General features: G+C 33.6%; 1 protein-coding gene across 3 annotated transcripts in view; it reads right to left on the reverse strand.

Annotated features, from left to right (window-relative positions):
- NCK2 (NCK adaptor protein 2) overlaps positions 1 to 22,772 on the reverse strand; it is a 193,052-nt gene that overhangs the window by 125,601 nt on the left and 44,679 nt on the right. For all 3 annotated transcript variants that reach the window (XM_051984306.1, XM_051984307.1, XM_051984308.1), the window contains exon 2: positions 7,031 to 7,184. The gene's annotated coding sequence lies outside the window, so the exon portion shown is untranslated. The remainder of the gene's footprint in view (positions 1 to 7,030; positions 7,185 to 22,772) is intronic.

Raw genomic sequence — 22,772 nt, forward strand, 5'->3', positions numbered from 1 at the left:
TATTTAATAGTAGGTATGTAAATTTAAACAACTTTGAAATATCTTAAACCCATTAAATTAGCAAAATTTGATACTAAGAAGGGCCTCCAGAGAAAAATTACATAGACCAGGGATTTCAAGATGTATGACATAAGGACCTCAGTTTCCTCTCTCCCTCCCAGTTTTGCAATTAAAAAAAAAAAAAAAAAGGAAAAGGGGAAAAAAGGTTTGGGTATGAATTTTATTATCCATACATAGGATTGAAATGAAATAATTCTCTCCAACCCAGGCTTAAGAGAAGGTTCTGATTGAACCAAGAGATGAGATAGGCTAAAGAATAATCAGATACTTAATAGCTATGACTAGTTACTTACTAGTATGACCCCAGGCAAATCACATTATTTGCTTTAGTTTCCTCATCTGGAGAATGAAATGGCAAACCACTCCAAAATCTTTGCCAATAAAACTCCAAATGGAGTCACAAAGATATGGACACAAATGAAACCACTGAACAATAGCAACAACAACAAAAAAATCAATCTTCTCCTTTAATTGCTTAACTATTTAGGGGCCAAGATACACCACTTCAGACATTTATAATATGATTGTAAAATCAGTTATGATCAAAAAGATCAACTACATCCCCCACAGCATAGGAGAATTTTTTTTTTTTTTGCCAAGGAATAACATAAGATAGAATAAGACAGATGAATTGTGTTAGCCCTTCTCACTGTCATTCAAGTCCAAGGTGATATGTTGGACTTTAAAACATCTTTTTTTTAGGAAGTTACTCTTCTGAATTCAACCTCTTAGCTGACATGCAAGACTTCAGAGAAGGTGATTTTAGCATTTTATGAAAAATGCATGCAGCAACCATTCTCACTCCCACTCAAGACTCCAATCATATTAATGGAGCTGAGAAAACTGCTATCTGTACCCAATAATAGAAAAGCCTCTTGATTTTAAATGATATTGACATTAAGAATTTTAAAGCTAGATCTAGAATGTTACTGCCTTTGTTGTTAAGTGTGTCAATTACTAATCTGAATTAATTAGGTAAGAAATATGATTTAAGTAAGGAAATTGATAAGATTAAAACAGAAATAAAGAATGAAAATTCTTTAAAATATCATTCATCTGACCCATTAGATTATGAGTTCTTTGTGGAATCCTTAAAGCTCTTTTTGTGTCACCAGCATGTAGGCTGGAGTATCTGTCACAGTATGCACTTAATAACTATTTAATGACTGACAAATGTTTATTAAATGTATTTTATTAGTACAGTACATTGTACACAGTACAAACTCAATATTTATTGGTCAATAAATAGTTAAGTGAAACAGTGTACAGAATGCCAGTGGAATCAAGAAGACATAAGTTAATGATACCAAATAAGATTTGATAAAAATGTACTGCAAATGTGAAAATATCATATGCAATCTTCTCAAATGGTTTTTAAACTTAGGCTCCTAGAGCCCCAGACCTAACCAGGTCTTTCCATTGGGAAAAGTCAAGCTGCCAGAATTAACTAATGAAATTCATCAAGGAACCACTGTATGTACATGACAGAATATTTGATGTAAAATCATAGAATTGGATAGTCTCAATGGTCCCTTACACTTTGAACATTCTCACTCTGTAAAAACAGATATAAAATAATATATGTATTTCTTGTCTTTTATATTCACAATTTAGATACAGCATAGCTTTAGATCCTATTTATCTGCTACTCTCCCTTAATCATGATTTTCAATATCCAAATTTATCAAGGGTTAATAGATAGATTCTACCTGTTTAAATTATAGATATAAATCAAAAACCTATAAAAATAAAGCTAAGCAATTGAGTGTAATCTTAGTAGTGGTGGACTATGGGTATAGAACAAATTGTATACCATCAAACTTCTCCAAACCTAGAGGAACCTAAACTCCCCAGATCGCCTCTATCCCAGAAGCCTACTTGAATATCACAAGATATAAAATATATGTCCAAGAAACTATAATACTGAGAAAATTGGCTATAGAGATAGAGAAAATGAAACTATTAATTAAATTTTATAGTTACAAAACTGGCCTAGATCAGATCCACAACCTGGCGTGCTGATTCAAATCAAAAGAAGCTATTTCAACTGAGGAGAGAGAAATGGAAGAGTAGAGAAATACTTCTCTCACTTCAAATGAAAAGATGAAACTTATCCTTGGAAGGAAACTATAGCCAAAAATGGAAAGATTTTTTTCCGATAAGAGAAAATGTATGAGAAAGAAATGTATAAACTCTTGACAAATGTTTTATTTTTGGCTAGAAATGAGCTAGCTTAAAGGATCTGCTTTACAAAAGGCTCTTAAATAGGTATCATTTAAAACATTCTTTTAAAGTCAACTTCATGAAAGGCTTGGGAAATAAGACTGAGTTTGGGTTGAGGAGAAGAGGGTAGTGAGGACTTAGGGAAATGCTATAAAATTCCAAGCAAACTCAATTCTCTGAAGGAAACCAGGTGTGTCGGCTACACCTTTAGAAAAAAAGAGGCTAATAGATCATCACAATGTCCACTATGATGCTTGTTAAAACTCATTCCAGGTAATAAAATTGATAAGGGCTTTTTGTAAAATAGGATGTTTGGGGTTTTTAGGAGGCTTTTAGATGTGGCATATAATACTAATATCTCCATCACTCTTCTAATAGCTTCATAGTTTTAAATTTCTCTTTACTCTAGCCTCAATTATTTTGTTTAATTTCAAATCTTTCTTTCTTTGCTCTAAAAAGTCTAGAATAATAAATACATTCCCAACAAACATAAAGATAAGATAATTATTTCAATTAAAGTATCCTAACCATTTTTAGGTTGCTCAAAATGAGGATCAAAATTGACAGATCAGGAAAAAAATAAACACAACAAAAAATGATTTGTATTTATTTATTTGAAGTAGAAAAGATGAGATAAGCAATGTATATGTAGCATGCTACTTGAAAACATGAAAATTTGAAGATATCAAACTCATCATCCTGTCCCCAAAATCCATTCAATTTCTTATGTTAATGACAATTAGCCCAATTCAGAATCCCAACATTATCTTATATTTCTTCCTCTCTAAGTCCATTCACCAAATGCTATGTATTCTACCTCTAAAACATTTTCCTAACCATCCTTTCTTCTCCATTTCTTTGGTTCTACCATATTATCTCTGTCTTAGAATACCGTCATAATGTCTTAATAGGTCTTCTTCTCTTTCTCACTGAGGCAGTGGATTTCAAGTCAAAGACCTTGTGTTAAAGTCTTAGTTTTGCTATTTATTACCTGTGTGACCTTAATAACTTCTGGATCTTAGTTTCCTCAAATATAAAAAGAAGAGATTAAACTAGATCATCTCTATGATTTTTCATTCCAGACATACATTCTATGTCTGTATTTTCCTTCCACTCTTTACTTATAAATTACCACTAAACCCTTCCATATACTAAGTTCCAGATAAAATAAACTACTACCTATTCCATATATGTGTATATGTGTATATGTGTATGAGCCCTGTTTTGCTACCTCGATGTTATTATTCAGTTTTCCTACAGAGCCCAATTCTACTTGTTTAAATTATAGATCTAATTCAAAGACCTGTTAAAATATCATTTACTCCATCATTGTGTTGACCCATCCAAACCTGGAACAACCTGTAACTCCCAGATCACCATTCCACCCTACCCCTTCTTATTGAATTTCTTCTCAAAACTCCATCTGAGGAAGTAGCCACATTAGCCATGCTTTCTTCAAACCTAAACCAGTCCATGATTAGTTGAACTATTTCTCTAACTTGCTCCCTCCCAGCCCCTATTTTCACCTCCATTTATGTGCCACTTCCCCTTACTCGAATATAAGTTTCTTGAAGACAGGCTATCTTTCTCTTTACTTGTATTTGTAGTCTCAGTATGTATTTCCAACATTGTCTGGCACATAGTAGGAACTTAATAAGTGCTTTGTCTATTTACCTATACAGCAGACATGGTAATTATGACACTTGTTTTGCTTACCTGTACTTCTTTGTTATAAGAGAGTTCTAGAGGTGAGGACAGCAAAAAGGGATAATTTACTCATGGGATAATAAAAATTATTTTTAAACAATATCAATAAGACAAATTTTGAAAGTGGAAAGATGGTAATAAAGTAAAATACAATGCTATTTCTTCCATAAAATCTTTTCTGGTACTCCTATGTGAAATAATCCCTATAAACTTTCCCATAATGTTAACCAATTTTCTCAGTATTATGGTTTCTTGGACATATATTTTATATCTTGTGATATTCAAGTAAGCTTCTGGGATAGAGGTGATCTGGGGAGTTTAGGTTCCTCTAGGTTTGGAGAAGTTTGATGGTATATAATTTGTTCTATGCCCATAGTCCACCACTACTAAGATTACACTCAATTGCTTAGCTCTATTTTTACAGGTTTTTGATTTATATCTATAATTTAAACAGGTAGAATTGGCTTCCATAGGAAAACTATGAATAATAATGTAGGAGCAAAAAATATCCATTTTTGCAAGGATATAAGCAGGGATTCTTTCCCTTCTTACTCCTTGGATCTCCAACACCTAGCACAGTAGCCGGTACACATTAGGTACTTAAGAATGGTTGTTCATTAAAATCTCAGAACAAATTCATAGTAGAGCCTCCTTGAGAATACAGATTCGGGCTTTTTCCAAGGAGGGCCTCTACATGTTGTTATTTCTTTATGAATATATTTTTAGAAAGTATATCAATAAAAGCTATCATTCTAGTAAAATACTAGAAATATTTTAAAAATGAAATCCTAAGTTAAAAAAAAAACTATCTACAAGCAATGCATATTAGGAAGTCCCAATGGGGAGCCACTCCATCAAACCTCTTTTGTCTTCAGCACTATGAGACAAATACTTCTCTGAGTTATCTGTCACTGGAGAAAGAATCATCTGCAACCTATTGGATCATTGATTTCTCAGAGCAGCAAGCATCTTAAACATCGTTTTTTAAAAAACCAAGTAAGAAAACTGCTAAGGACCCTGTCAAGAAAACTGTTCCATGGAGAAGCAAAGGTTCACTTACTAGAATAACATCTTCAGTTCAATGAGAGGAAAGGAGTCAGTGAACATTATGATGGCTTCATTAAGAAGGTAACCTCAACTGACACATCAAATGAATGAATGCAGATAAAAGCAAAAGGAAGCTTGGGAGGAACCGTTGTACCAGGAAATAAGAGAGGCTTACTCAAATCTAGAGAAAATTGTTAAGACTTCATTTCAAAGGGGGAACTGAGAAGCAATAACCTGAAAGAGAAGTAAATTTTCTTTTCTTTTTTTTTTCAGATTTCAATTCAATGAATTTTTATCAAACACTTGCAGTATCAATCAATATTTTGAATATCAACCAATAAGCATTTATTAACTATTTGCAGCAATATTTTGTGGGAAACTATGATGGGTGTGCCTGCTCCCAACCCATAGTTCTTCCTGGGAAACTTCAGAATTTAGTTCCAATAAAATTCATGCCTGTAATAGGAAACTGACTAATGAGGTAGCTGTCTAGTTAGGCTGCTTCCAGGAGTATGTGAGGAAGGCCCTGGGAGTCTATAATTGTCCATGGTTCACTTATAACATGATAAGGAAAGGTTTTTGGACTGGCTTCAAGCAGGAATGCAAGGCCCCAAAGACTTGATTTTACTTTCTTTCCCTCCTGGCTGCATCTACTGAGTGCAAAAGTTAGATTGTTATAGGCTTTCAGGCAGGGAAGAACTCTCAGGAAATTTTCAATTAAGGCTAAGAAGAATGACAACCCTAAAAAAGATAAACACAACACAGAACCATAAACAAATGAGCCCCATCTGTTAAAAAAAAAAAAAAAAAACTACATTACAATATTTCCTGAGAGACTAGTATCCCAGGGGCCCAAAAAGAAATATTCCCTTATATCTTTCCATTATATTCCATTGAGATATAATGGCCACCAAATACATAAAAAGTAGAAAAAAGCTGGGAAAAGATAGAATATATTACTTAATAGGCATAATGTGACTTTATAGATATAGTAACTAATACATTTCTTATCTTCTCAATTAGGTGTGGGAGTGGAGAATGAATAGAATATGGAACTGAAAATAAAAATAAGAAACATTGCATAAGGAACCAAATCTGGTCACTTCAAAAGTAGCCAGGCTCTCTAGCCTCAAGAAAATCCCCAAGAATTAACATTCTTTTGAAAAAAAGTGACCCTAAAAACAACCTTCTCAACTTTTATCGATTATTCTTTTCTTTTGCAAATCTATAAATTATACAAGTAAATTGTATTACTATATCAGAGGAAGCCACCACTTCTGAGCCAGTTTCTTTTTTTTCTTTCTTTCTTTCTTTTTTTTTTTTTTTGTGTGTGTGTATGAGGTGACTCACCCATTAAGTGTCAAGTGACTAAGGCTGAATTTGAACTAAGAATTAAGGCTAGTACTCTATCCACTGTGCCACCTAGCTGCGTATTTTATTACCAGATTTTCAACCATCAGTGAAGTATGTGCAAGTTTGGCAATTTTTTTAAACTAAATATTTGTTGCTTTTTTTAAGGGTTTTTATATCACCAAAATTTCCCTCAGTATTCCTTCAGCTTTTTCCTCTCCAAGAACCATCCCATATAACAAGACAAATAAATAAATAAACATCAAAATGATCAATAAATCAAAAAAGTCAGAAAATATGTGCCTCTGCAAAGAGATTAGGCCAGGGTGTCTTCTTATATGTCTTCTTTGGAGCCATAGCATGCCTGGCAATTTAAAAAAAAATGTAAAGAATATCAAATCCCCACATGCTGTACATTCATGAATTACAAAAGGCTTATGACTCATTGCAAACAACTGCAATACTGAATACCTTGCATAGCAGTGAAGAAAATCCAGCATAGCATATGTTTATGACAAAGAGATAAACACATAAGTAAGAATCGAAATTAGATCATTTGCATAACTTTACTGAACCAACATAAAAAAACAAAAACAAAATCTCAAAATTATTCAAGACTATCAAAGAGATACTGGTTTAATACCTTGACTGGAAAAGCAGAATTTTGAACACCCCAGCTACTTGCTTTTCAAAAATGATGGTATCTTAGATGTTGCTTGAAGATATATCTGCAGAGTTGCAAGAAAAGCTTTTTCAGGAACAGGAGAGTACATAAGTTGATCAGCTTCAAGACGGACCTTAATTAAAAAAAAAAAGTGGATGAGAAACTAACAGTGACCCCAAGCATGCTATATGTAAGATGACATAAATGTTGAAACAGCAATGGAATATAATATGGAATATGTATTCCTTGGTCACCCAGTTTCAGCAATACAGTACTATGAATTGAAAGAAGGATCAATGAGAGGACAAAAAAGCCACCAGAATCGATTTGAAAGTCATTTTTATCTCTCTATGCATTTTGATCCCATTTGAACAACAAACTGGATAGAAATGCTGTGCTAAAATCATGAAGAAGTGACACTCATTAGCTATGTGACTCTACAGTAGGAAGTACCAGGTGCATCTAATAGCTATGAATATCAGAGCAATAATATTTAATTCCACAGCTCTATACATTGGAATGTGCACAAAAAAGGGGAACATCAAATCCTGCAATTTAATACAACGAACAAAATGCAAAATACCTGCTACACAGAGCGCTATTGTTCCAGGAAGTGAGAAAAGACACAAAATTTTGGACACCTATAATTCCTCCCATCTAAAATAACATAACAAATGTAGAAATGAAGTAATCAAAGTTGAAGTAAGAAGGATCCTTAACAATAGAGAGGGATAAAAGAAGGGCACAAGAATAGGTTTAATGTAGGGTGTACCTAAAAGCCCTAACCTTAAGAGTAAGGAGAACATCAACTCAAATCTCATTTCTAGCATTAGTTGCTAGCTATGTTATGAATCAACTGATTGATTAATTGAGACTAACTCTCTTAATCTGAGTCTCAGTTTCCTAATCTATAAAATGTAAATAGGTACACCTGCAATGTCTCCAAAAACTTCCATTTACTTTTTTTATCCATTATTTTATTCAGAACTTAACAAACATCAACTAAAATTCACACTCTATATATACAGAGAAAACAGAAATGTATGTAAAATGATCATTTTATTACTATACCTAGTTTCTTTATATGCTACCTTCCTCTTTAAAATGTGAACTCCTTAAGAGACAGGACTGTTTTTACCTTCCTCTATGTCCCCAGAACTAAGTGCAGTTCCTGGCATATAATAGGTATTTAATAAATATTTGTAACACTCAAATGAGATAGTAGTGTAAGAAAAGTATTCTGGAAACTTTGAAGCCTTATATAAATATCAGTTATTATTTCATTATTCATAGAATGGATGGTGTTTGAGGTATGTTTTTAATTATGTCTGTAGAATTTCAAAAGTGGATGAAGGGGAAGAGCAAGGCATTATTTCTAGGCTTGAGGAACAAATATGAGTAAATGCACAAAGGAAATATGATAAATGTCCAGTAGTCTGGTCTGACTAGAGTAAAAAATATGTGGAAGGGAGTGGTACAATCATAGAAACTTAGATCTGGAATTAGAAGGTGCTTTAGAAGCCACTTAGTCCTAGTCTTACACACTCATAAAGAGAGAAGCTGGAAAGACAGGATGGCTTCATTTTATATAAGGTTTGGAATCTCTGGCTAAGGAGTTTGGCCCTCATTCAGTAAGCAATAGGAAATCCAACAAAGAGTTTTGAGGAGATGAAGAGGTTTAGAATCTGAGAGCAGTGTGCTGGAGAAGAGTGAACAAAGGAAAATGGGAATATTCACTATAACTATTCAAATAATTTAAGCAGGGTCAGGTAAAATATTATAATTCAGAATCAATAAGACTTGGTAACTAACTGAATACAAGAAGATTTCAAGGTTTTAAACATGAGAAACTTGAGTGAATAATGGCACCACTAAAAGAGATTAAGACAGTTTGGGGAGGAAGAATCTGGGATGATAAGATCAATTATGGACTCATTTAGTTTGAGGAATTTGTGACACATCCTGTAGACCAGAGACTCTGAATCGTGTGCGTGTGCGTGTGCGTGCATGTGTGTGTTAGATCTCTTGGTTAAGTAAAGTCTTCACAAAGTGTTTTTAAATGTATAAAATAAAATACATAGGATTACAAAGGAAACCAATTATATTTTAATAGTTGTAACCATGATTATGTAGGGAATGCGAGAGAAAATCATAGAAATTCTATGATCTAAAACTTGAAGGATCCTCAAAGACCATAAAATCTATCCTTTAATTTATAGTGAAGGTACTATAGCCCAGGATAGCTTGGTCAAAGTCATACAATTAGTAATCTCAGAGGCTGTCAAGGATGGGATTTGAATACAAGGCCTCTGACTTCTAAAACCAGTATTCCTTCCACTGTACCATGCAATCTTCAGATATTTAAATTTTTCTTATTCTTAAATAAGAATTTTTATTCTTAAAATAATCCTTTAAATATGTGATACCTTTCATCTAACCTAAAATGTGTCTCCTTCATAGCTACAATATAATATCAAAGCAAGAAATGTGTACAGTTTTTCTTATCTAGGAAAGTATTTTTTTAAAATTTTAGGTTGTAGACTAACAATGAGGTGACCACAAAATGTAAATTCTAAAATAACTTACTGAATACAAAATGTACTAATACAAAACACTTCACATTAGATACTTTAAATATGTCAAATGATGGGCATTAAAAAAAAATACAATCTGCTTAAGTTATTCCTACAAATAATAAAGATTTTAGGATTCAGATTAACTTGGAAAAACAAGGAGTATATAGATTGTTTTTCTCCCAAAGTCCTCAAAGATTTTTCAATAATCACAACATTACTCTCAGGTAGCGAGAGAGGGGAAACAAATTGAAAGCTCATTTTAAAAAGCACTCAGAAAACAGACAGATGACAAGGTTACATCAAGTTTATAAGAAACAACCAACCCAGATTTGCTGAATCAGTCTTTTTTTTCCCCTAACGGTTTGACTACATTTGTTCTCTGTGGCTATAAACTGAGCATCCCAGGAAAGAAATGACATTAAAGATAGTTTGCTTAAGTATTATATTCTCCATTTCAGACTCTTCCATTAGGCAAAAGAACTATGATCAGAAATTATTGGTCCCAATGACTTCTCTAAATGGGGAACTGACATCTCTCAAATCACAACTGACTTTTGTTTTAGCAACATGTTTACTAAACTAATAAAACACTCTACTCATTTGAGCAAGAAAGGAAAAGATTTGTTTTTGTTTTTCCTCTCTTTAATTCAGTAACTGTTACATACGATGATAACAGAATTAGACTAAAATCAGTTAAGATATGAATTTAGGGATTTTGGTGAGTTTTTTTTCTCTGGGTGGGGTTACAGATTTCCTTTGAACAAGCCGCTCTCTTGACCAGCAATAGCATATATTACAGGAAAATAAAAGGGCTAAGTTTAACTGTGTACATTTAGCCTAGAGCTTTTCTCTACCTAATTCTCTCATGTCAGTTCTTCCTTTCCTATTAAGAAAATTCAATTATAAAGGAATTATCCTACCACACAAGAACTTCTGTTCTGTCAGTATCAATAACAAGGGACCAGCAGCCTTTCTGTGACTGTCCTTCATTATTTAAAGAAAAAAAAAAAAACATTATGTAAAAGTCACTGCAGCTGTATCAGTTTGGAATTTGCAGGAATGATATAATTATATTGCACTTCAATACTCTTCCCCATTTAGTGGACATTCTTTTAACCAAGGAATAGTCACTCTATTAGGTTTGTGGATACAAAAACACCAAGTGACCCATTTGTTGAAAAATATTAATTGTTTCTTTCCCATTTGACTGACCATGGTCAGAGACGGCCAAGCAACAGGAGAAGGAAGACATACTGGCTCTGGAGTTAGGGGTCCTAGGTTCAAATCATTCCTGATATAATCTGTATGATATTAAGCAAATCATTAAACTCCACCTAGCCCACTAAACCTCAGTTTCCTAATCTATAAAATGAGGGAGTTGGGGTGGATAGTTTCTGAGATCCCTTTTCAGCTCCACAGCTATGAGTACCACTCCAAATCCATTCAGTGCTCTTTCTTCCTCCTCAGATTCCTACTGTTTGGTTTCTACCTTAATCTTGATTTTAAGGTAGGCTAGTTCATTTAATTCTATCTCACTGTCACCTTGTACTTTCGAGTATATTCCATTAGCAGGTTCTGGCTGGAGCTCTAGGCACCTCTTATGATCTGGGGAACATGCTAATATATGAGACTGAAAACAAGGTTTAGTTAGCACCACCCTTTCCTATCCTACCAAAGATATTTGTCTTAAAACAGATGCCCTTTCACTCACAGGAGGTTTGGGAGTTTAATCCCCCTAAATTTTTTGCAACTTGGAGGTCCATTTCATATCAACCTCCTCCTGCTTATGTGGGTGGGCCCATCATAAGTCCTTGATCTCAAAAACCAGGTTCCTCCCTTTTCATTACCCCCCTACAAAATCCCCCAAGAATTCTGTAGACAACTTCCTATAGTTGGGTTTCTAATGACAGGACTGCCCTGGACACCAATTCCTAGGAATGTGAACTATCTCATTCCTAAGAGGCTTTTCAGACCAACCCTTGGCAATGATGAGCTTTTCCATGAAACAATATGCTGTCTATTATTTATATCACAGTTCCTAGGATTATCAACTGGGCCATCATTGTGACCCAATGGCCTGATGATCTGAAAAAGCTAGCAATGTAAGAAAACACTGTGGAAAAATCATTATCAATTATTAATATACCACAAGCAAAGTCAGAGTTTAGCAGGTACATAGTGGCGCAGTAGACAAAGCACTCAACTTGGAGTCAAAAAGATCCAAGTTCAAATACTTGTGTGGCCCTGAACAAGGGACTTATTCTATGTCTGCTTCAGTTCCTTCAACTTTATAATGAAAAAAGGAATAAAATAGCCACCTACTTCCCAGAGCTATTGTAAGGATCAAATGAGATATTTGTGAAATGCTCAGAACAGTGCCTGGAACATAGAAAGTCCTTTAAAAACACCTGTTTCTACCTTTAATCTTATACTTAGACCCATTTATTTACTAGCAGCTTACTATCAACTGGATTTTACTTCCCAGAAGAATTTATGACTGCATATCAAATGATATGACATAAAACAACAACAAAGCTAGATTCAGGTGGATTTTGGAAAGCCCATCTTCTAAAAGGAATATAGATTTCAAAACAGAGAGGAACTTAAAAGAGTTCACCTAGTCCAACCTCACTCTATTACCCTTCTTTTAAAAGATGTGACACCTAAAGCCCAGGAAGGTTTAAGTGACTTAGTCAATGTCACAGGGTACTTTTCTTCTTGTAAACTCATGTTTTGCAAGCAGAGCTTTTTGTATAACCATCCCCAGCCTCCGCAAGCCCTTAGCAAGTCTAATTCAATCAGCAGCAACTGGGAAGCCCAGAGTGCCTGTATTCTGATACCTGGTGACAAAGGCTTACAGCCAGTATGTTGCAAGCATCATTTACATTAGAAGTTACTCATAAAATTTACATAAGCACTTATACAGTCACACTGACTAGGGCCTTGTCTTGCTGTATTATGAGTGTCCAATTTGGTTCAGTTGAAAGGAACCCCCTGGAGGGCTTTATTACCAATTCCACAAAGATGAAAGTGATTCGTTAAAATCATCTGAGAAATTTCCCCAAATGACAGCCATCCTTCAATCCAAAAGTACAATGTCCTTACCAGGCTTTTGATTTCAAATGTGAAATTTCGACCTCTGACTGAAAAAACCGATAAGAGTGCTTTCAATAATCCTTCATGTTTAGTTAATATCTTCCTCCCAGGAAAAGCAGAAGTAATGAGGCATTCATTCACATTATAACATATGCTTGGCCCTACATACTGTTAAGAGGTTCTGTTTAATTCTCTTTATTCCTCTCTAGCCTTCTCTCATAGTATCCACAGCACTGACATTCTACCTCTATTCTTCAAATGGCCCTATGAAGAGTCATAACTGTTAATAATAATTAGCATATATATAGCTTACTATGTACTAAGTACTGTGCTAGGCTAGTTACGACTATTATATATCACTCACTTCTCACAACTTTGGGAGGTAGATGCTATTATTATCTTCATTTTACATATGGGAAAACTGAGGTACTCAGAAGTTAAATGACTTCCAGGGTCATACATATATTACGTATCTGAGGTCACATTTGAACTCAAGTCTTCCTGACTCCAGATTCAGCATTGTGATATCTAGCATATATGACCCTATTTATTTTTCCTGAGATCAAGTACTGAATTCATTTATCTTTTTTTTTTTCTGAATGAAAAGGGAAAATTTCCAGTATCTCATGAACTCATGACTCCTCAAAATGCCCCTATCTAGACATTTTCACCACAAAACCTGCTTAGACACCAAGTAGAGAAGCCAAAATATTTCATTTTAATTCTCCTGCCTTATGTGCTCATAACTAAAACTGACAAGGGAAACAGGAACGTTGTGTCTCAACTACTTTAGAAACATTCCTTACAAAGATTTAAATAGCCCAATATTAAAAAACTCAAAACGGGAAATGCGATCATGTTGCACCACAGTACTCCCCAAGTTCACCCCTCCACTCTCACTACCATGCTCACATTCACAATATTCTAGAAGACAGGCTGAATTTCTGTTTGGCAGGTCAAGTAACTTAAATCATCATAGATTTACATCTGGAAGAACCTTTGTGGTTACCTAAACCAATGTCAAAACTTTACAAATAAGGAAACTGAGAACCAGAGAGCTAATACTACATGTCTAATTCAACAAAGGTAGAAAGTAGCAGAGCTGGAATTGGAGGTCAAATGTAGGTATCTTACCACTCCTCTGATAAGCAATGGATTTGTAATCTAATCAAATATGTATAAATATGCTGCTGTCACTATCTCTGTGACCTTGAAACTTTATCTCTCTATCACTATTATCTATGGAATGGCAGTCCCTTCCAAAGTTAACAGTACAATCTTTAAATTACTTCTTCCCTCTATAAGGGCAGGAAATAGAACCAAGTTCTCTCTTTCCCTTCTCTTCTGGAAAGGTCAGCCTCTAAAGCAACCATCATAAAAAGTCTTTTGAAGTCTGTACTTCCCAGGTGACCACACTGTGCTCTAGGGGAAAAAAAAACAATTTAGCTGAAAACTGCAGAAACCTGTCCATTTTATAACAAAAATACTGTTCACTATACAGAGAGACTTGGCGAGACTTACATGAACTGATGCTAAGTGAAATGAGCAGAACCAGGAGATCATTATATACTTCGACAACGATATTGTATGAGGTTGTATTCTGATGGAAGTGGATTTCTTTGACAAAGAGACCTGAGTTTCAATTGATAAATGATGGACAGAAGTAGCTACACCCAAAGAAAGAACACTGGGAAAAGAATGTGAACTATCTGCATCTTTGTCTTTCTTCCCGGATTATTTTTACCTTCTGAATCCAATTCTCCCTGTGCAACAAGAGAACTGTTCGGTTTTGCAAACATATATTGTATCTAGGATATACTGCAACATATCTAACATATATAGGACTGCTTGCCATCTAGGGGAGGGGGTGGAGGGAGGGAGCAGAAAAATCGGAACAGAAACGAGTGCAAGGGATAATGTTGTAAAAAAAAATTACCCTGGCATGGATTCTGTCAATATAAAGTAATTATTAAATAAAATAAAATAAAATAAAATATTAAAAAAAGAATACTGCTCATTGGTGGGTTATTGTTTTTTTAATCTAGTGAAATTTCCTATAATTTAGGGTTTTATCTCTTATACGTATTAAAGTAAATGAGAGCTCTACTCCTGAGGTTCTATACATTTAACATTCTCAATTTTTTTCTTAAAAAAAAAATACTTAAAAATATTTCTTTCTGTATTTAGTACATTGATCATCAAAGGCAACTATATTATATGGCTGTTAGAAAACTATATTAAGAGTCAAGAAAACTTGAGCTCAAATCTTGCCTCAGACATTTATTGGCTAGGCAACCCTGAACCAATCACTTCACTTTTCTGTACCTCAGGTACCTTCCACCTGCAAAACTGAGGGGATGGAGAAAACTGAATGGTCTCTCAGATGGTCTCTCAAGTCTCTTTCAACTCAAAATCTATGATCCTATGATATGTACTTTTATATATATGGAACCTTTGAGTTTTCATGTTTTTTCTTTTTTATTTCACTTAGATTGTTAAATTTATTTAGCATATAACTGGACAAAAAATAACTTCTTATAATTCTTTAATATCACCTTTGTCAGTAGTCTATGTTTCATATTTAATAATTCATGTTTAGTTTTCTTAGCTTTTTGTTTTTTAAATTTATTTTATTTGAACATTTGAAAAATTTTTGCAACTGAAATTGAAATTTTTTGAAAAGCTATCAATAAAGTTATTATTTAAAAAAAAGAAATTTTTTTGAAAAATCAAAAATTTGACAAAGAAAAAAACATAAAAGGAATACAAAACAAAATAAAGCAAAACAAAAAAGAATACTGTCATGTGCCCAGCAGAACATCAAGGATTCAAAGTATATAACAAGGTCAAGAAAGTGTACATGTATATGTGCACAGAAATTATATTCATAAATATCCATTTTTTTCTTTACTTCCTTGTAAATTATCTTTTTAAAAACCAAATTAGCCACTGATTTATTCATTTTATTGTGTTTATTTTTTTCATAAAACCAAATCCTAGTTTTAGCAATTCAATGAGGTTTTTTTTTCTGAGTACAATTTTAAAGCTAGAGGAAAGCATTACTATTGAGTGCAACCCACTCATTTTACAAATAAATTGAGAACTAGAAAAATGGAATAGCTTTTTCATTTATTATCTTATTTTATAGAAATTGAATGGTTTCTGAACCAACAGAATTACTTGTTGCTTTATTTTTACCTTGAACTTTAATATAAGGTACATGCAGCAGGCCAATTAACATAATGAGGTAATTTAATTCAGTCTCCAATTACATCATTTTATAAAAATCTGTGGACAGACTCAAAAAGGAAAGAAGGATTTAATAGAAACCCCTCAAAAAGAAAATCCATTGGATGCAATACTCAACTTATGTTTCAAGATAACAGGGAACTCTAAGCTATTACGAATGAATGGAAAAAATGATACTGAGAGAAAAATTTGTGTCTCTTGTTTGCTAGTACTGTAATTTCAATTTTCTATTCATTTGAGATTTTAATAAGAGGTGTTACCAAGTAGACTAATAGCTGACATAGCCCAATTTCAAAATAAACATATTTAGTTTCTACTCAGTTAATTGTGAATTTTGTACCAATTCTTTAAACTATGATTTTTGTCTCCAATCCTATAACACTATGTACCCAAAAAAAGAACAGCAGTAACTTCAACTCACAAACAGACCACATGGTACCCATGTACTACACTATGGCAACTTTGCATTTTAAGCTTCAGCTTTAGAACACTGTTTCCTCTAGAACAACTGTATTTGATTAATAACAACTGCCATTCACTAAAGTGGATTATGTCAAAATTTGTGTGTCTGATTTGTTAGCTGGTCACAGAAATGGTAAATATGCCAAGCAATTAGTATATGACATACTGTTTGTGCTCTGTCTATAAATGGCATAATTTACAGTTTATTAAAGCTATATATAATGCAGATGCACATACAACTGATAGAATGTTGGAGGAAAAGAAGTACAAAAAGAATTCACTTTTTACTTATACTTCAAAACCTCATGGAAATGAACTGAATAATGTAATGATCAGTGTAAGATATGGCATCCCGGGGAAAAGGAAGGTCTCTGCACTTCTAGACTTTAGAAAGGAGAACTCATGTGAGGCAGTGAAAAGATCAGTGAATATAAGTACTCCTGATCATGCCTGGGAGAAGATAACCGAAGGCAATGAGGAGCTAAAAGTTAGGTATAACAACTTTCCACTGCTTAAATTCAAATAAGTTGATAATTTTGTATGATCCACAAATGACGTTATAAATATCCAATTGGCCCTTGGCAGAAAAAAGGTTTGCCACTCCTGGTCTAAAATGAAGAAGGTAAATGAATCAGACATATATATAGATGCAGCTGAGTGGAACACAGTAAATGAAATGCTAGCCTTTGGAAGTCAGAAAGACCCAAGTTAAAATTTGACTTCAGATACTATGTGATCCTGGTCAAGTCACTCTTAACCTCTTCCAACCTCATGAAGATCAAATTAGGTAATATGTATAAAGTCCTTTGCAAATTTTAAAAGCAGCAGGGCCTAGAATCCAGCCTCAGGCACTTACTAGCCACGTGATACTGGACATGTCTATTTAACTCTTTTTGCCTCCATTTCCTTATGTGTAAAATGAGCAGGAGAAAGAAAAGACAAACTACTCCAGTATCTTTGCCAAGAAAACTCTAAATGGGGTTACAAAGAGTTAGACACAATTGAAAAACAATAATTATTTGGATTTAGAGGACACAAATAAGAGTCTCAAAAGGTAGAGGAAATCTAGATTAGCATCCACATAAAGATGAGATCATTTTTATTCCTCCACACATAGCACACAGTAAGCACTTAAATATTTGAAATTAAGAAGTCTTACATTTCTTTTGAATCTCATGGTGCCTGATATAATATTAGCAAGTACTTAATATATTTTTGATTGATAAACACAAACTGCAATAAATTAGCATGGTTTTTTTAAAGACCTTTTTAAAAAGACTTTTATATGAACTCAGATTCTTTGTAATCCTATTCAGGGTTTTCTTGGCAAAGATACTGAAGTACTTTGCCATTTTCCTCTCTAGGTTACAGAAGAGGAAACTGAGAGAAGCAGAGTGAAATGAGTTGACCAGAATTTCAGAGACAGTAAGTATCTGAAGTCACATTTGAACTCAGGAAGAAGAATCTTCCTGACTTCAGGCCCAGTGCTCTTTCTATTGTACCACATAGGTACACACACACACACACACACACACACACACACACACACACACAATATTGATTAGTTGATCAATTTAACTGTGACCATGATTTATTGTGTATGTGTGTGTGTAACTAATCCATCAACATTTATTAAGCACCTAATATGTGCCAAGTATGTCTTAAAGAATAAATAAATGCAAAGAAATTTCTATTTGTCTCCACATCCAGAATAAATTATCCACCAGTCAGTATTCTGAAAAACTGTAATACTTCACTTAAATTTCAGAGAAACTCATTAGATTCTCAGCTAAGCCAAAGGTGTCATCAAACCGAAAAAGAAATTGATCCTTCAGTGATGCAGATTGACTGAGAAAAATACACATTGGTATTATCTATGTTGTACTATATTTTAATTTATTTCATTAAACATATATTAATTTCATGTTAATTTGGTTTCTGCTCTACTCCAGAGTTTTACTCTTATCTCACATATTGAGTCTGATACCCCTGTGTGAAGACCCCATATTTAAAATCAGCCGAGTCAGGAATTCAGGTTAAGGGAAAAATCTTCAATCTTCATGGAAGTGAAGAGGTGAAGAAGGATTGCAATAGCAGTATGGGCAGACAGAAAGCCAGCTAGCAGAAGGGGATTGGAGGTGAAGGGCGGTAATGCAAGCAGCTGTGTCAAGACGCCAGCCAGCAGTCTCTCTTTCTGCTTCCCTTTCCATTCCCCTGCCTCTACCCACCAAAATCGTCATTTCCTATACAACACATCAGGACTTGCACAAAGAGTGGGCGGGGGCCATTCTTTCTCCAAGCTTATATATTAATAGAGTACGGTCCAATTACTATTTAACCTCACGTGCTTGGGACCTCAGTGCATCAACTCAAACCTCAGCCCATTACACCCTTGAGCTTAGTTTTTTTCCTGCAGGTACACTTACCCTTGTTTTTATTCATTATAACATTCTGATTTTAAAAGATTTTTTCAAAATACCCACAAAAAATAATTCTTAAAAAAGCTCTTACATGAATATATTTCAAAAGTTATTTAATATAATACTCAGTATTTTTAAATTTAATTAGAGGTTAAAAAGTGTATCCCCATTTTTATCTGGAATTTCAATTTGCCTACATGCAATTATTATGTGATAAACAATACTTACATACTCAAAAATTAGTCCAGTCATATGGCTAGTACGAATTAAAATCTGGAAAATGTCTTCCTTACTTCAGGCCCAACTCTTTACCTACTGTATCACCTAGCTACCCAAACAAAACTACACTCAAAAATTAGAGATTATCAAAGGGCTATCCAAGACCTTCCCTAAAGAAGCTTATAGTCTTTTAAAAGGAGAAGACATACCAACAATACAATAACAATACAACATAGTAGAAAGTGAACAAAGATGGCTTTGGAATCAGAAAGATATAGATTTAAATACTATCTTTGATGCATATTGACTATGTGACTCTGAGCTTCAAAGGAAGTACAAGAATTGGATTTAAACGATAGGCAGAAAATTCAACAAACAAAAATTAAGAGGTGAAAGGAAGAGAAATATAACATAGAATATATGAGCAAAGGAAACTAAAAGCGATTATGTGTAAAGATACAGCAAACAGTCCAGTTTGCAAAAAAGATAAGTTGTGGAGGCAGGGTGAAAGAATTTTAATATTAGCAGGCTTTTAAAATATTGTAATGGCAGTGATGTGAAGGAAAAAATAAAGAAGAGGCAGGAGGGGACATTCTTGTAATAATTGTTGGCAATAAGAATCTGAACTACAAATGTTAAAGTATTATATAATGTTAGTTATTACTATTGCTGTTATCATTATTAATCATGTCTTCTTATTCCTTCTTATATTCTCAAGGACTTTGCTTCAACAATATTTCTCTCCTTTTTTGGCTCCTATCTAATAACTAGTTTCAAAGGTTTTTAGAGCTATATAGGACTTAATAAGTCATCTAATCCAATACTCTTTTTTTAAATAGAGGAAACAGGCCAAAAGGAATAAAATGATTTTCCAGGGTCACACAGGTTATAGAAATAGCACAGGTTGCATTTGATAATAGTCTTTTGATAACTCAAATGCTTCCCCTCCCCCCCCACTTTACCAAATGACATGAATTCTTGTGTTTAAGATTCTTACATTCTCATTATTTTGATGGCTGATGGATAGAGCACTGGACTTGGGTTTCATTCGTACCTCACACTCTTGCTATATTTCAGTTCATTCATCTATAAATAGTTTGTACCCTCCTGTTGGGAAGATCAAATGAGATAGCACATATAAAGTACTTTAGAAACCTTAAAACACTTTATAAATGCTAGCTTTTATTAATAATTAGGATCCCTCCCCATTTGCCTCTTAATTTCTTTACTCACTGCCACTTGGACTGCCATCACTAAGAGAAAAATGAGGAGAGGATTGATGCCTTAGGATAGGTCAGTTTTTCCAAATGACAGTCTATTTGAGCAAAAACTAAGGTTCATATTAGCTTTAGTAGCAGTAAGTCACACAGAAATTGTAAGTAATAGTTGAAAATAGCCTCATTCAGGATAATTAAGCAAGGAAACAGACTTGTAATGCTCAAATTTTCTCAGTCTTTGAAAAAATAAAAGACTTCTCTAGCATCCCTTTTCCTCCATATAGTTTCTGTCCTTTTCTTTCAATAAACATTAGGAAAAAATTTTTCTATACCCAGTGCTTACTTTTCTTTCTCATCTGTCCTTTTCTTAGTTCCTTAACTTCCTTTATCTTGTTGAAACCACCTTCTCAGAGGTCAAATATGACCTTAGAATCACCAAATCTTTTAACCTTGTTTTAGTCTTAACTCTCTTTGATTTTTCTGAAGTACTGGATACTTCAGCACTTGTCCCTTTTTCCTCCCTTGACATTAGATATTCTATGCATATTCTCCTACCTCTTTAGCAACATACAGTCTTTAATTACTTTCTCTTCTCAACTACTGATGTGAATATTGCCTAGATTTTTGTCCTGGACTTGCTTCTCTGGCTTCACAGACTTCACGGTTTCCCTGGGAATTTTCATTCACTTCATACTATTATCTTTATCCAGATAATTCCCAAATCTGCCTTTTTGGGTTTTTTTTTTTTTAAAACATTCTGACCACTATTCCAAGGTCCAGACTTGTCTCTAATTGCCTATAAGAAATCTATCTAGATGCCCTCTCTGCACTTCAAATATCACATATCTCAAATGGAATTAATTTAGAAATTAAAACAAATCTGTTGTTTTACAACTCTTTTTTTTTTTTTAAATTATGAGATTACCAACCATAATCTCTTATTTTTGGACTCTTCTCTTTTCCTCACTTCTCATACCAACTCAGTTGCAAAGTCCTATTGATTTTTTTTCTTAACAATATTTTCCTCATTTCCCACTTACTTACATTCCCACTCACATCATTGGAGTTCAGATTCTTATTGCCAACAATTATTACAAGAATGTACCCTCCTCCTTTTCTTTATTTTTTCCTTCACATCACTGCCATTACAATATTTTAAAAGCCTGCTAATACTAAAACGGTGACTGATAGGTATGACAAAGAATAAGTCCATGTTGCCTAACAACGTACCAGGATGATTCCAATTTTGAGTGACTTGAAGAATGATGGCATATACATATCACTGACATATCACTGATAGAGATAATAAAATTGGAATCAATTTGAAAAAAGAGCTTGATATTTAATTATTATGTTAAGCTTTAGATGATGACAGAATGTAGAAGTTTTGAAGAACTGTAGAAAAAGAAGTTCTGTAGAAGAGTTATCAGTCTTCTCTTTTTTCAAAAAGTTTTTGAAAACTAGGACCAAAAGATGTTCAATAAAAACCTGATTGTCAAAAAGTCTATAAAAAAAATATGGGGTTCACATAAGAAGTTAGGCCTGGATATTTGTGATTATTCATATTTTAATTGTCTTCTATAAAAAAAAAAAAAAACCAGGAAGATTCCATATGTAAAGCATTTCTACAATGTTAAGTCATATATAGAGTTAGCTATTTGATGATAATGGTGATAATGATGGACTGTGACCAGGAAGACTAGGTATCAGCATAGTTTCTTAAGGAAAGGAGAACCATCTAAATTCATAGTCCTAATGGATCTGTTTAAATTGCAAACACTCTTAAGGACTGTTCCTAGATCAAAGGCTGGAAAGATCCCATCTAATCTAATCCCTTCATGGTACAGATGAGAAAACTGAGGTCCAAAGAGGTAAGAGGTAAAGTTTTAGAGGACTTTTGCCTCTAAAACTCTGCTCATATCCTTTGACTAAGTGATCCCATCTTGAAGAAGTTAATCAGATAATAAAGTACTATATATATATTAAGATATTCATAGCAATGCTCTTAGTTAAGTAGTACAAAAATTGGAAACAAGATGACAGAACAATGACTGGAATCTGAAATTGTATAGTTGAAAATTATTTTTATATTATAGTGCCATACATAATGGCATATAAAGAGAGTGTGAAATTAGATTAAATACAATGACCAATCTTAATTCCAAACACCGATGATGAAATATAATTCTTTGTGCACAAGAATGAAGTGTAAAGAATAACTAAAATGCTGTCAGACATGTTTCATGTCAGCTGGTTTTGCTTAATTAATTGTATTTGGTACTATGAGGAAGTTTCTAGATGGAGGAAGAATGGTATGGAAGTGGTATTAAAAATAAAATATCAACTTTAAAATGGAACTTAAAAAGTTACAGAAAACTAATAATTAAAATATATTAACATTTTTAGAAAAAGTGCTTCTTGAAAGTTAGAAATATTTCAAAATGTTTATTCTGCAATTATCTTAAAAACTTGGAAAATAATT

Source organism: Antechinus flavipes, chromosome 3 (genome assembly GCF_016432865.1).
Source record: "Antechinus flavipes isolate AdamAnt ecotype Samford, QLD, Australia chromosome 3, AdamAnt_v2, whole genome shotgun sequence".
Taxonomy (NCBI): Eukaryota; Metazoa; Chordata; class Mammalia; order Dasyuromorphia; family Dasyuridae; genus Antechinus; species Antechinus flavipes.